Here is a 14,095-nt window from a genome sequence, read left to right as displayed (position 1 = left end):
CCCAAGAGACACAGTAAAATATGAAATGACCCCCTTACAGCAATGGTCCCATACATCTGCCAAGCTAGTAATGGGCTTCTGTAATGGGATTTGAAAAAAACAAAAACTCTAGAGATGCCCAGTGCCAAGACGCAGCCCACTAGAGTGCATTTCCTGGACATTAGTTCCTCAGGATCTCTGTAGAAAAAAGGAGTTCTATAGTTAAAGATCTCTGGAAAATAGTGCCTACAATATACCCCACCCTCTTAAAGTTATACAATGCATATAAAAGCCAAAATTCTGCTATAAAAATACCAATATTTAAAATCCTTCTCTGGGTAACTCAACATTTTTAAGACTGATTGGACTGTGAGGATTGCTATGGACTAAATGTGTCCCCACAAAATTCATAAGTTCCAATTCCTATTCCCCAATGTGATGGTATTAGGAAGTAGGGCTTTTGGAAGGTAATTAGGTTTAGATGAGGTCATGAGAGTGGGGCAGCCCTGATAGGATGAGTACAACTATGAGAAGAGGTAGAGACACAATGGCTTCCACTCTCCACTATGTGAGGCGTGCAAGAAGGCAATAGTCTGCAAGCCAGGAAGAGGGCCCTCATCAGAATGAACCCAACCATATTGACATCCTGATCTCAGACTTCTCAGCCTCCAGAACTTTGAAAAATAAATGTTTTGTTCAAGCCACACAATCTATGATATTTTATCGAAGCAGCCCATGTGGTCTAAGGTAGGGCTTTCATTTCTTTTTTATATTATATCTATTATATAGTTACAGAGAACATACTTTGGCAACACTGATACAGGCTATCAGAAGGTTTTACATAGGAAAGGAGAATGAATATGTTCACTTTGGAAATGTATCACTTCAGCTATATTTGTAGAGAACAGGTGGAAGGAAGGAAATCCTAGAAGCAATGGAGGTAGAAAACACTAATAGAACAGATGAAGGAGAAGTGATGGTTCCAGGCTTTCTGGGTTGAGCACCTTGGTAGATGACAGCTGTCATTGACTGAGATGGAAAGGACTAAAGGAGGAAAGAGTCGTGGGGGAAGATCAAGCCATCGCACAAAATAATTAGTTATACTCCACGTGTACGTATTTCTTAAGCAACAGTACCAAATCCATCTCATCATTTTATTTATCTTAGGATTTTTTTTTTTTTTTTACCATAGGAGGGGCCTGGGTGGCTCAGTCAGCTAAGCGTTGACTTTGGCTCAGATCATGATCTCATAGTTTGTGAGTTTGAGCCCTGCACCGGGCTCTGTGCTGACAGCTTGGAGCCTGGAGCCTGCTTCGGATTCTGTGTCTCCCTCTCTCTCTATGCCCCTCTCCCACTTGTGCTGTGTCCCTCAAAAATAATAAATGTTAAAAAAAATTAAATGTAGTCCTGAGACCTACACACATAGATTTTGTTTCAGTAGGTATGAAGTGGAGCCAGAGAATTCATATCCCTACTCAACTTCTCAGGTACTTGATCAGACTGGCTTGAGGGTCACAGCGAGATCTTTTGCCTAGCCAGATCTCTTACACTTAGCAAGTGCTTAATGACATTAATTCTAAGAAGAACCTTATAACCCAGGGCAGAACAGGATTAGAATCTTGAGTTTTGGGAACTGGGAAGTAGTGAAACTCTAGAGAGAAGAGGAAAACGAATACAGGCAGTTAGGATGCCTGAGGCCTAGTACCTGCTCAAACAGTAATTGGACTGATCTTCATTTGCTTCATCTATAAAATGGAGACATAATGACTATTCTGTCTCCAAAATTCTGTGTTTTCAAGATGTCACATGGTGGGTGTCTGCAGTGGGAAATTAGGAGGGCAATGATGTCTTATTTTATTAATGCAGATAGGACATAAAAGGCTTAGTCTTTAGTATAGGATAAATATTGTTGAGGGGCCGAAACTAGTAGGATGCATTCTATAGAACATTGATGCACAGAGGTCAAGAGGTTTCTCATGCAAGAGTGTTTTACTTGTTCTTGTTACCATTCTATTCCAAATGATCCATCATCACTGAAAAAAACTATTTTTATGGCAAGAGTTTGTACCTCTATGAGAGAAGTAATTTTCTTGAACAGTTTGCTGGATCTACACTGAAAGCCACTTATACTACTTGGAAACCACTTGAGTTAATTTAAGAGGCCAGCTCCTTTGATTTTCAAGTTACTGTGAAGAATATCACAGAAAATCAGAGAAAGAGATAATGATTTCAGGTTTAGAGCACTCTTTCTATAAGGAAGGCAAAGAAGGGCATATGGATGTTCAATCAGGCCATGATAGTACGTTCACTTTGTCACTATAACCCTGCCTCAAGCAGCAATTAACTTTCAAGTTTATTTATTCAGTCACTATTGTGTGAATTTACTATATCAACAAGACTATATTAGTGTCTCTTACATCTTCCTTCTTCAAATATACCAAAACCCAACCGTCTAAAAATCTATAGACTTTGCAAACAGGACAACAAAACAAGCCACTGAGCCAGAAGAATATGGTGTAAGTATACCATTCACTACTCCATTTTTAATTCGGCTTTCAAAGCACTGATTCTTTTATCCTTCTTAATTTGCTTTCGATAAGCTATGCTTAAGCTTTTTATCCATCCTGCAGAATAGAAATATTTACAGCAATGTATCCAGTCACTACAAAACAATTTAGTTGCCTCATGAAATCCATTATAATGGGATTTTTACCTGCTCTTGACTATTCCCTGGCCCTTCCCCCTCCCCCACTTCCCACTTTCTTTTTCTTTACCAACAGTCTGATGAATCCAGCACGAGATGCCTGATACACAGCTGTGTAATGATTTATGCATAACAATATATCTCATTTGGCTCTTTCTGGTGAAAGTTTTTTCTCTTACCTGTGATATCACAGTGGACCCTGTCCCAGGTCCCAGATCTTCTTTCTGTTCTCTCTACCAGTACATTCCTAATATTCAGAGAATTAAAATTTTTCATACTTCCAAATTGGCTTACCCACGCATAATTATTTAAAAATACTCTGTTCTTTGAAACATGGCATTTTACTGAATTATGAACCTTACAAAACAGATGCTAACAAAGAAAGCATCTAATATTAAAATACAGATTTTCCAATACTGGATTATGATCTTCTGGGAAACAAATTTTTAAGGATCATCTGGTTGCAAAATGTGATTTTAGGATTAGAACATCACAAGCACTTAGCGTATTTTTTGGTATGTGCACTATAAAAATTAACATCAAGAGAGTTCTCAGGACTTCAGGATGTAGTGAGTGTCAGAAAATCAATGAGGGCTATACAGTGTCTGAAAAGCTACATTAAAAATACCCAAATTTCTCCTGATAATAAAAGTGGCACTGGAAAAAAAAAAAGTCATATTGAAATAGCACTCATTATTACAAACCACTGCTAATCATTGGCACATTCACTATAGCTCTTCAATCCCTACAATCTTACAAATCACTCAAACTGTTACAACTTTACCAGTTTCTATTACCTCCTCTATATAGTGTTGCAGTTTACAGGTGTCTTCCCTTTTGATTCCTTTATTAAATACACCTTTACACACCTTCCAAAGGATTATCCGATGAAGTTTGATAGCACAAAGTTAATTTAACATCCTAACCTTTAAAAAAATGGAGTTCAGGGGCGCCTGGGTGGCGCAGTCGGTTAAGCGTCCGACTTCAGCCAGGTCACGATCTCGCGCTCCGTGAGTTCGAGCCCCGCGTCGGGCTCTGGGCTGATGGCTCAGAGCCTGGAGCATGTTTCCGATTCTGTGTCTCCCTCTCTCTCTGCCCCTCCCCCGTTCATGCTCTGTCTCTCTCTGTCCCAAAAATAAATAAACATTGAAAAAAAATTTAAAAAAAAAATGGAGTTCATTTGGGCATTTTAAAACAACAAAATAAATGGGGGGGGGGGGAGAGTTTTTCAAGTCCCAGGGGTGAGAATGAGAGGCTGTCTGGCAAAGAGAAATATGACTAAAACCAGTTTATAATAAGTAGTAATCCTAAGAAAAATGCTCTTAGATCATACAGCCACAATAAACTTTACAAGACCAAGCCAAAAGGTCACTATTTATACCTATTTTCTGTTATTGCTTTCTTTAAATAAAATCACATTATTACCATTGGTGAAGAGCTAATTCAGTGAAACGATCTCTGAAAATCCAAAGTAAATTCCACTTATAATTTTGTAAATGAAAAGAAGCTGGTGCAGGTATTAAAAATTATGCACAGTATACCAGCTTTTCAAACAAAATTAATTGTTCACAGAAAAAAGACAAAAGGAAGGAAAGAAGGAGACATCTAGCTATCAAATCTTTCTGTAACATACACATACAGACACATTTTGAGATTCATCCACAATGCCAGGTTCATACTTGATCTTCTGCAGTGGTAAACATCTCCAAACCTCAGCTTTCTTTGCTATAAAATAGCTAATGTGCCAAAAATAATACCTTCATCTTATTTATAAACATTGCATACATCTGACCAATATTTTCATCTAGCAAACTAAGAAGCCTCTACGATGTGAAAAAAAAAAAAATAAGAGACAATTTATTATCTTTTTTTCATTTTTTGGGAATAAAGATGTATCCACTCCTGCAGTGCATATATAATTTTCATATAGAAAACCTAACAAAAGTATAAAAATAAACCAACCAAATACAGGATTATTGCTCTTTTGGTCTATTTTTTTTAAGTTTTTTATTTTTGAGAGAGAGAGAGAGAGACAGAGTGCGAGTGGGGGAGGCACAGAATCTGAAGCAGGCTCCAGGCTCTGAGCTGTCAGCACAGAGCCCAACACGAGGCTTGAACTCACGAACTGGGAGATCATGGCCTGAGCCAAAGTCTGCACTTAACTGACTGAGCCACCCAGATGCCCCGGTCTATTTTTAATACTAAAAAAATGCAGTTTTATTTTCTAGTTGACATTGACTACACATGCAGTCCCTAAACCAACATGTAATGTGTCATTTGAAAATACTTTTGTTGACAAGTTAATGCCTTTTTAAAATTATAGGCATACCTCATTTTATTGCACTTTGCTTTATTGCACTTCACAGATACTGTGCTTTTTACAAATTGAAGGTTTGTGGCAATGCGGTGTTGAGCAAATCTATTGGTGTCATTTTTCCAACAGCAATTGCTTACTTCATATCATTGTGTCATATTTTGGTAATTCTCACAATATTTCAAACTTTTTCATTAGAATTGTGCCATGGAATCTATGATCAGTGATTATGACTTGCTGAGAGCTGAGATGTGGTTAGCATTTTTTAGCAATATGTTTTTTTTTTTTTATTAAGGCATGTACATTGTCTTTTTAAGACAATGCCATTGTACACTTAATAGACCACAGTATAATATAAACAACTTTTATATGTACCAAGAAACAAAAAATTCATTTGACTCACTTTTTTGCAATATTTGCTTTTTTGAAGTAATCTGGAACCAAACCTGCAATGTCTCTGAGGTATGCCTGTAATTTAGAGGTAAACAGTATGTGACACTTAGTAAGTGGGAAAATGAGAAGTTTTGCCCATATACCATATAAACTTTATATTAATACATTTATAGTATATGATATAAAATAATTTTTCATTGTCACACACAATTACATGTTATTATTAACATTCCAAAGCAGAGTTTGCCAGACATTGGCTGCTGTGGAACTGTTTTCCAGCCTACTTCCACAATCAGTCATAGATATTGCCTTAGATAGTGACTGTTTTTCATGAAGTACTTCAGAAATTTTGAAATAATCTCAAATAATCTATATTTGAACTCATAATCTATATTAACTATCTCCAATAAATGGAAAGTAAAAAGAGTTATCTTCAATTTGTTGCATCTATGAAAACCATCACTACTCAAATGATTCTCCAGCCAACTAAGGGCCACTTTCACACACTGTTCATATTCACATGTTTCTTAGAACCTAGATTTCTAGGATTTGGCCTTAAGATACTGATATTTTATCGAAGTTCATATGCAGAAAATAGCAACCAGACTGAATGTTTTTTTTTTAATTTTTAAATTATTTTAAGAAGCAACTACATAAATTACATAAATAACAGGTAGAAAAGTTTAGATTCCCAGGAATATTTTTTTAATGTAATATGCTAAGGTTGGAAGAGTTACTGAGATCAAGAAAATCCAACCAAGAAAACCCAGGCACTTTATTGTGATAGCAGAAGGCAATAATACCACCCTGACCAGGGACATTGTTAATGGAAATATTTAATAACCAGCCCCATCTTTCCACACTGTAAACTATCACTGTAAAGCCCACCTCTCCACAAATATCAGTATATTTCTGTTACTTCCATCTAGAACAATGTCAAGGAGTTAGTAGAAACTCAATAATTATTTGCTGAATGAAAAAAAAAAAGAATAAACACAAAGAACAAAATTCAGACATTCATACTGTTCCTTCAGGAGTTGAGAACAGCTAATATTTTAATTGCAAAGACCTAGATTTAAGGCAAGAATTTTATGGCCTTAGAAACCACTATCCATGACAAAAACATTGTGCTAAATACTGACTAGCCTATCATTATGCCTCTAGTAAAGAATCACTATCTTAGGCATGGTGCAGCTTGCCATTTCCACCTTGAGGTAGAGACAATGTTATGGGAATTTTTCCTGACTTCTGAATCTTGTCAGCATTCTAGGAGGGCCCAGCCCTGTCTATAGGCTACATCCTATCTCATTTAGTAATACCTATTATTCATTGAGCAGCTGCCCCCAACCAAGGATTGATAAGAGTATGTTATACACAGATTTAGTCATTATTACCCTGTACAACACAAAAAAAACAAACAAACAAAAAACGTGGCCTTAAAGGGATTGAGTAACATTGTCCAAGGTCACAGAATTATTAGTAAACAGTATAACAAGGTTTCAAACTAAAAAGTCTGTTTTACTTCAAAGCTAGGGTTTATCCTACTTACATCATGCTACATTTTATTTATTTCCTAATTTAATGTATAAATGCAAAGAAAAAAATGTTCTGGCTTCCAAAGTATATTACATATAGAAAAGTGTACAGTTATGCAGTGTCAAAAACAAATGGAAAACATTTTTGAGTTATATTAATAATCAAATATTAGAACTATATACACGTATATATAAATCTGTGATGCTCAATTTTTGTGTCAAAGTGGCTAGACTATAGTCCCCAGTTATCCAATAAACATGGACCTAGGCAGATTGTTATAAAGGCATTTGGTAGATTGACTAAAGTCCATAATCAGTTGATTATAAGTGAGGAGATTATTCTAGATAATCTGGGTGGGCTTGATTCAACCAGTTGAAAGGCCTTTAGAGCAGGGCTGAGGATTCCATGAAGAGAAGATATTCCACCTATGGACTTCGGGTTTATCTGAACCAGAGAGTTCCAGTCTGCCCTTCCTGATGGCTCTCAGGATTTCAGACTTGCCTAGCCAGCTCTCACATATTAATCCAGTTCTCTTAATAGAGATCTCCTACTGGTTCTGTTTCTCTGGTTGATCCCTTCTGATTCATATAATGTTCCCAAATATCTATTTGTAGCCATGATTCTTAATCTTGCTTTTGTAATAATTTAGTTAAAAATCACAAATAGCACTCTGGCAAAGGCAAGGTAGGTGGTCACCAAACCCACTTCTTCCTCCTACACACACAGATAGACAAGACTACCCAGCATCCTTTGCAGTTACATGAGGCCATATGGCTGAGCTATGGCCAACAGAATGTGGGTAAAAGTTTTAACTACTATTTCCAGGCTTTGCCCACACAACCTAACACCTGCAATCTCCCATGCTCTTTGCCCTTCGGTGGTAATTTTAGAAGTAAGGTGTTGAAGCCTACAGAGCCAACAGATAGAGGGAAACTGAGTTACTGAATCAATGCTTTGGGAAATTGGTCTGCATTCAGGTATGCCTGCTTAATACTTTTCATTAGCAAGAATTAAACTTCCATTGCATTCAGTTACTGAAATTATTGTATTTATATTTTACGTAAGTTCTAGTACCTTAACTAACACAAGCACATTCCATTTTTTCCATAATATAAATATTCAAGTTTATTAACCACCAAAAGCTTAAAATATCTACCTCTACTGTATACATCTCTTGGCTGAACAGCACAGAGGTAAATTCACTGACCTATCTCATTAGTTACTGAAAATGCCAATAATTCCCAAAGAACCAGAACACTCTGAGATGTAGCAGAGACCAGGAATATTCAAATCCTCTGGATCATAGAAAAATATATTATTTTATTCTACAGAATTATTCCTATGGCATTTTTTAATTACAGTTCAGCTTATGTCATAACAAGCTAAGAAAAATAATGCAAAACTCACACTTCAGGTAAATAATTTACAATGTTAAGTGTGTGTGCTTGCTGTCCTTATGAAATTTCAACTTAGAAACCAAGATCTCTTGTACTCTCTGAAGGGATTAGTTAGTGATTCACTATTGGTAAAGAAAATAATACAGTATGTGAAATTCGAATTTTAAAGATGCACTTCCCAGAGAATTTAAAGCTTTTCATATCTCTGACCTACCCTGTAGGTGTATTCTCACAATATCAGTGCTATTTCTGCTCTGGCCCTGCCACCTTGTGTTCTCTTCCTAAGCACACAAGTAATTTTAGCTTTTTTTTTTTTTAAATTTTTTTTTAGTACAGGAGACATGTTATAAGAGCCCTTGCATCAAGGATTTCAGATATTTTGCTTTAATAAAAAGAAAACTCAAAATCACCTCTTGCCTTTGGCTGCAACTCTGTATGCACAAAGAAGGGGAAATTTAATGCAAGTGTCAAGACCCACATAATCCTGTTATTGTGGGGGGGAAATTAGAGATGAAATGATCCAGATTTGCCGTGCATATTGGTCACATTTTTCAGATAATTCCTCAACTCTCTACTTTTACTGGCTCTCATTGTTTTACTATGTAGTCTTTTATAAAGTGCCTAGAAACTCAGGAGATAAGTTAACTCAGCACTCTTAAGATCTCTGACTCCAGACAATGTACTTTGGTGGAAAGCCAGGTTTTAAGTCCTTAGGGGAGACTTTAGGGATAAAATGATACAAGAGGAGACAGAAAAAAAAAGTGGGTTATACTCACTCATACAAAGAGAGAGAGAAAAAAAGAGATGAGGAGAAATATTGGCTCTGATGAAAAAAAGGTGGATTCAGTCAAGGGTATTCAAAACAATGGTGAGGGAAAATGAGTTCAATTAGAGAGAATACAATTGGTCCTATAGATGACAAGTGTTGATGAGAAGAAAATATTCCTAAAATATATCATTTCTTAATAAATAGTATATTGAAAAATAGATAACAAGAAGAGACTCCATTGGGCAGAGTGTTGTAACTACTTGGTAAAGACAAATTCCAAAAATACAAATGTAGCTATAAAAAAGATCAATTGATTTTTTAAATATATAATTGATGGTGGAAGATTCATCATTCACTGATCTAAAACATATCCAACATACATCTCTGTAATGTAACTATAAACCTAATAGCAAATACAAATACTTTAACTGTCACATACAATTTAATCTCAGTAAAATAACATATTATTAGCTGAAGAACTTATCTCTCTACAGAAAAATCTGAAAACTAGCTAAATGCCAAACTTAGATTAAAAACATATTTTTGTACCTTGTTAGTAAACCAGAGTAAATATGTTTCTCACAATCCATCAGTATTTCATTAACATATGATAACTGTCCTATTAAACCTAAATTAAATCCTTATTGGAAAGATAGTTTAAAGTGCAACTGTAGCTTCTTTTTATGTAAATTATACTATTCGCAAAGACCAAAATAAATCTCAAATGCAAACTATCTGAAGCGATTATATAGTTTGATTTAGGAGAATGGAAACTTGGAAACCAAAAGAAAGCAAAACTTGGAGGCAAGGGGTTAACACGCATTGATAATTTCTTTTTTCCTTAATTTTTTTCTTTTATTTTACTTTTGCCATGAATTCAACTGGATTCACTCAGATATCCAAATAGAATTTAGGATCTAAAATTGTTTATATGATTTCCTCCTGCCTAGCAACCCAACTGCTTTTGACTGCCTCCCAGAAAACGTGCCATTTTTCCTTCTGTTTATTTCCCCAGTATATCAGCATTCATCTGTTTGAGTCTGCTTTAATGGAAGTCTTTCAGTATGCCATGCAACATTTTGCTGGGGGAAGGAAGGTTTCTGATTGACAATCATGTGTAGCAGACCAAGGCTGAGAGTTTGCAGAGAAAACCAAACGTTAGGACAGTCTGGGAGCTCTGAGGATGTTTATAGTATTTTCTGTGTTAGGAAATGTCTGCAGGAAGGAAAGTCCCCAGTAAAGTTTGTTTGGAATTAGTTGTAACCTCCCGGTTTGAGGATATTGAACGATTTGAGGATGACATCAGGTGGGAATAAAAGACAGAAATAAGACCAAGAATGTGTTTTACTTTCTTTTTAGGCAGCCAAGAATAACTTGCTTTGCATGATCATGGAACAACTTCAGTAAAATGTTTAAATCTCAGGATTTTATGCATAATAAACCCACAGGAGCATTTAAGCCCTGAACAACCTCCTTTTCTTAATCAAACCACATAAATCACTATTCTACAAAGCACAGATTATATGTACCTGATTTATGTTCAAATAGGTATTAACAGGTATGATATATTACATATCATTTATTCTTTTGAATGAGCTTGATAAGAATAACTTGAGTATTAGAAACCCTCATGTAATGGGGCACCTGGGTGGCTCAGTCGATTAAGCGTTTGTGAGTTCGAGCCCCGTGTTGGGCTCTGTGCTGACAGCTTGGAGCCTGGGACCTGCTTCAGATTCTGTGTCTCCTTCTCTCTCTGCCCCTCCCCCACTTGTGCTCTGTCTATCTCTATCAAAAATAAATAAATGTAAAAAAATTTTTTTAAAAAAGAAACCCTCATGTAATATCAGAACCCTATATTATTGACTAGCTCTGAAACTTGCATCAAACAAAACTGAATGGCTTATACAATATATATTCTATGATATTATTGTTGAAAATAGCTTTAAAACAGTAAAGTAACAAAAACTAATAAGAATTAATAAGCTATTCTAAAACTAATTAATTCATTGTTCATAAGGCTACTACTCAGTAGTGAATAGAACCAACTATTTGATCAGTATAATGTGACACAGATGGTTAAGATGGTTGTACAACAGTAAAATTTGTACTTCTGCATACTCATTACTCAAAGGATCTCATCAATTTTATTGAAGAAATATATCAGGCCAACATGTACTCTGAGAATTAGACAGAATTCAATACACACTTGAGTTGAAGCCAATTCATACCTTCCAAATAAATTTTAAATAACAATAAGCTGAAGTATGACTTGACTATATCAGGAGATTTCATCATATAGCCCAGGCCCATGACACACAGAATATATAAAAATATTAAACCTAAATGTCCCAGGACTGACGCCTCCTGCATGAGAAGGCACTATTTGGAAGAATAGTTATACCTTATTCCTCCAGTCTAACGCTGAGTTCCAGAGAAATGGAATAAATGAGACCAGGAACAGGAGAGATTCTCAAACACAGTAAGTTAGCTCTTAAGGAACCACAATAAAATTCTTTGGCCATCTAAAAGACTGCAGGAGGCTCTCTCCTGCTCTTAAAAACTGAGAACAAACTGAGGGTTCATGGGGGGTGGGAGGGAGGGGAGGGTGGGTGATGGGTATTGAGGAGGGCACCTTTTGGGATGAGCACTGGGTGTTGTATGGAAACCAACTTGACAATAAATTTCATATGTTAAAAAAATAATAATAATAAATAAATAAATAATTTAAAAAATAAAAAAAAAATAAAAGACTGCAGGAGGACTCTGATTGCCTTGGAGGAGAAAATATTGAAGGAACAAAGGAAACTATGGGAAGGGCAAAGGTGCCCAAAGATAGCTTCTTCCCTCCTAATCTGGAATAGCCCCATCCTTTTCCTACTACTAGGTTATTTTTTAGGTTATTTCCCACCTCTTATATTATTCTTTAAATTATTTTTTTTCCAAAATTGCCTCAACCTTGCCCTGTCTCCTTTATAATGCTGAAGGAAAAACAGGTGTCAAGGCATTTTCAGCTACTTAGAATGAAGACTCTCAATAAACAGCATTATTTTTGTTGTTGCTATTACAATTCTACTAATTCTTTATGATTATCTTGAATTTAGTCATCTAATTATGAATCACAGAAAAAAATGTGGCACAGCTTGGATAGCTTCTTCCTGCTTAAGTCAATCTTTTCAACTTTCAAAATCACATCTTTAAGCCAACCATAATAATATCATGGCTGGAAAGTCACAGACTAAGCCTGATTTATTCTCTTTTCAATACTAGAAAGCAATTTATTAATAAAAATACAACTGTCAGATACTCCAGTTAGCCTACCTAGTGCATTCTCCTTTCTCCCTATAGTTCTGAGACTAAGCCTGATTTCTGAAGCTCTATGCTTTGCCCCTGAAAGTGACACCCATAAATAATTCTTCTCTCTGATTACAGTTTAACACAAAGACTTCCAGCCCTACTCTATGTTTGGGAGCCATCATACTTCCCTTAACAAATATTTGTTTGTATCCCCATTGTTCCCATAACACTTGACGATAAGCACACAAATATTTAAGAAAGACAACAGCCTTGACAACCACACATGTGCCATACTGAACTCCAGGACAGTCAAGACTCCACGCATACAGTCCCAGTTGCTCACTGTGCCCATTCTCAGAGAGAATTTCCACATAGTTAGAAGCCACCCCTCACTTCATTTATACCAACCCAAACTAACAAACTTCACAAGGCAATACTGAAAAGACTCATTTCAGTCCTTAGACTACTCCATTGTCTAAAATGCCCCACTCCACAAAACAAAACAAGTAAGAAATAGGAAAAATAATCAGACTGCATTCATCCACTTCACTCTAATTTTGTTCCTGAAAATAGCTTCCTGAAAAGACTAGAGCAGAACATTCATGTCATTTATTACTCATGCACATTCACCAGTTTTCCTTTCCTCTTTCTGCAGTTTACATATTTGGGGTCTCAAAACTGGCATTAGAAGACCTTTACAACTAATGGAAGTTGTTTTTTTTTTTTTTTTTTTTTTAATTTGGATGTCCCATCCATAAACGTTTACTACCTCCTTAAGAGCAGCCACCGTAACTCCCAACAGGACAAAGACTGACCCCATTTCTTGAGTGCAGTGGTTTTTTTTTTTTTTAATTTTCTTAATTACTTGTTATCAAGTTGAGATGTCTGTTGTTGTTTTTAGATGAGGAGTCTTTATTATGCCTGTAGACAAATATCCTGATTCTTTACCCATTAAATATGATTCAAACATATATAAAAACAAGTGGAGAGACTCTAAGCTAAAGAAACATTTAAGTTTCCTTAGTTTTTACTTTTTAAAAAAATGAACAATAATGATTGCAAAAAAGTGAAAATGTGACGGTAGAATGGAAAGGAAGACAGAGTTGGAGATATTTTGGAAAGAAGTGTTAACAGACTTCACACAAAAGTGGTAAAATAATTTAAAAAAGGAAAAAAGAGAAGCATTTTATACAATTCTCATCCATCTCATGCACTGTCTAGTTGAAAACTGTTGATCATTATAACCACAATACAGCAGTCTGAAACATTCCATTAAATAATTCTACTCTCTATATAAAATGTGGATTTTGCCATTTAGACATAGTACATACTCTACCACTAATCTTAAATCAGTTAGTTAACACTAGAAAAACACTTAATTGGAGAAAGTATCTTGAGGGAAACATTTATTTAAAATGAGCATTATATTGTCTTACTCTCCTTTGTGCTAGCTCTGAAATTTGCACTTGTTTATATTATAGGGCTTATTATATCAAATTCAAATTATTCGTTTATATGGCTGACTGTAACCATGAAGAAAGATGTATTCATTTACACCAATTTCAAGATACTGTATATCTGCATTTCTATCATGAAAAAGAAATTCTGAACTTTATGGTTCACTTTAAAATATGCAGTACATTTAGAAATAAGTCAGGAATATGGTTGTGTTTATACTAAAATAACGCTTTATACATTTGTGATGTTTC

The sequence above is a fragment of the Lynx canadensis genome, chromosome B1 (genome assembly GCF_007474595.2).
Source record: "Lynx canadensis isolate LIC74 chromosome B1, mLynCan4.pri.v2, whole genome shotgun sequence".
Lineage (NCBI taxonomy): Eukaryota > Metazoa > Chordata > Mammalia > Carnivora > Felidae > Lynx > Lynx canadensis.
The sequence above is the reverse complement of the archived record's forward strand: the minus strand, read 5'-3'. Positions refer to the sequence as shown.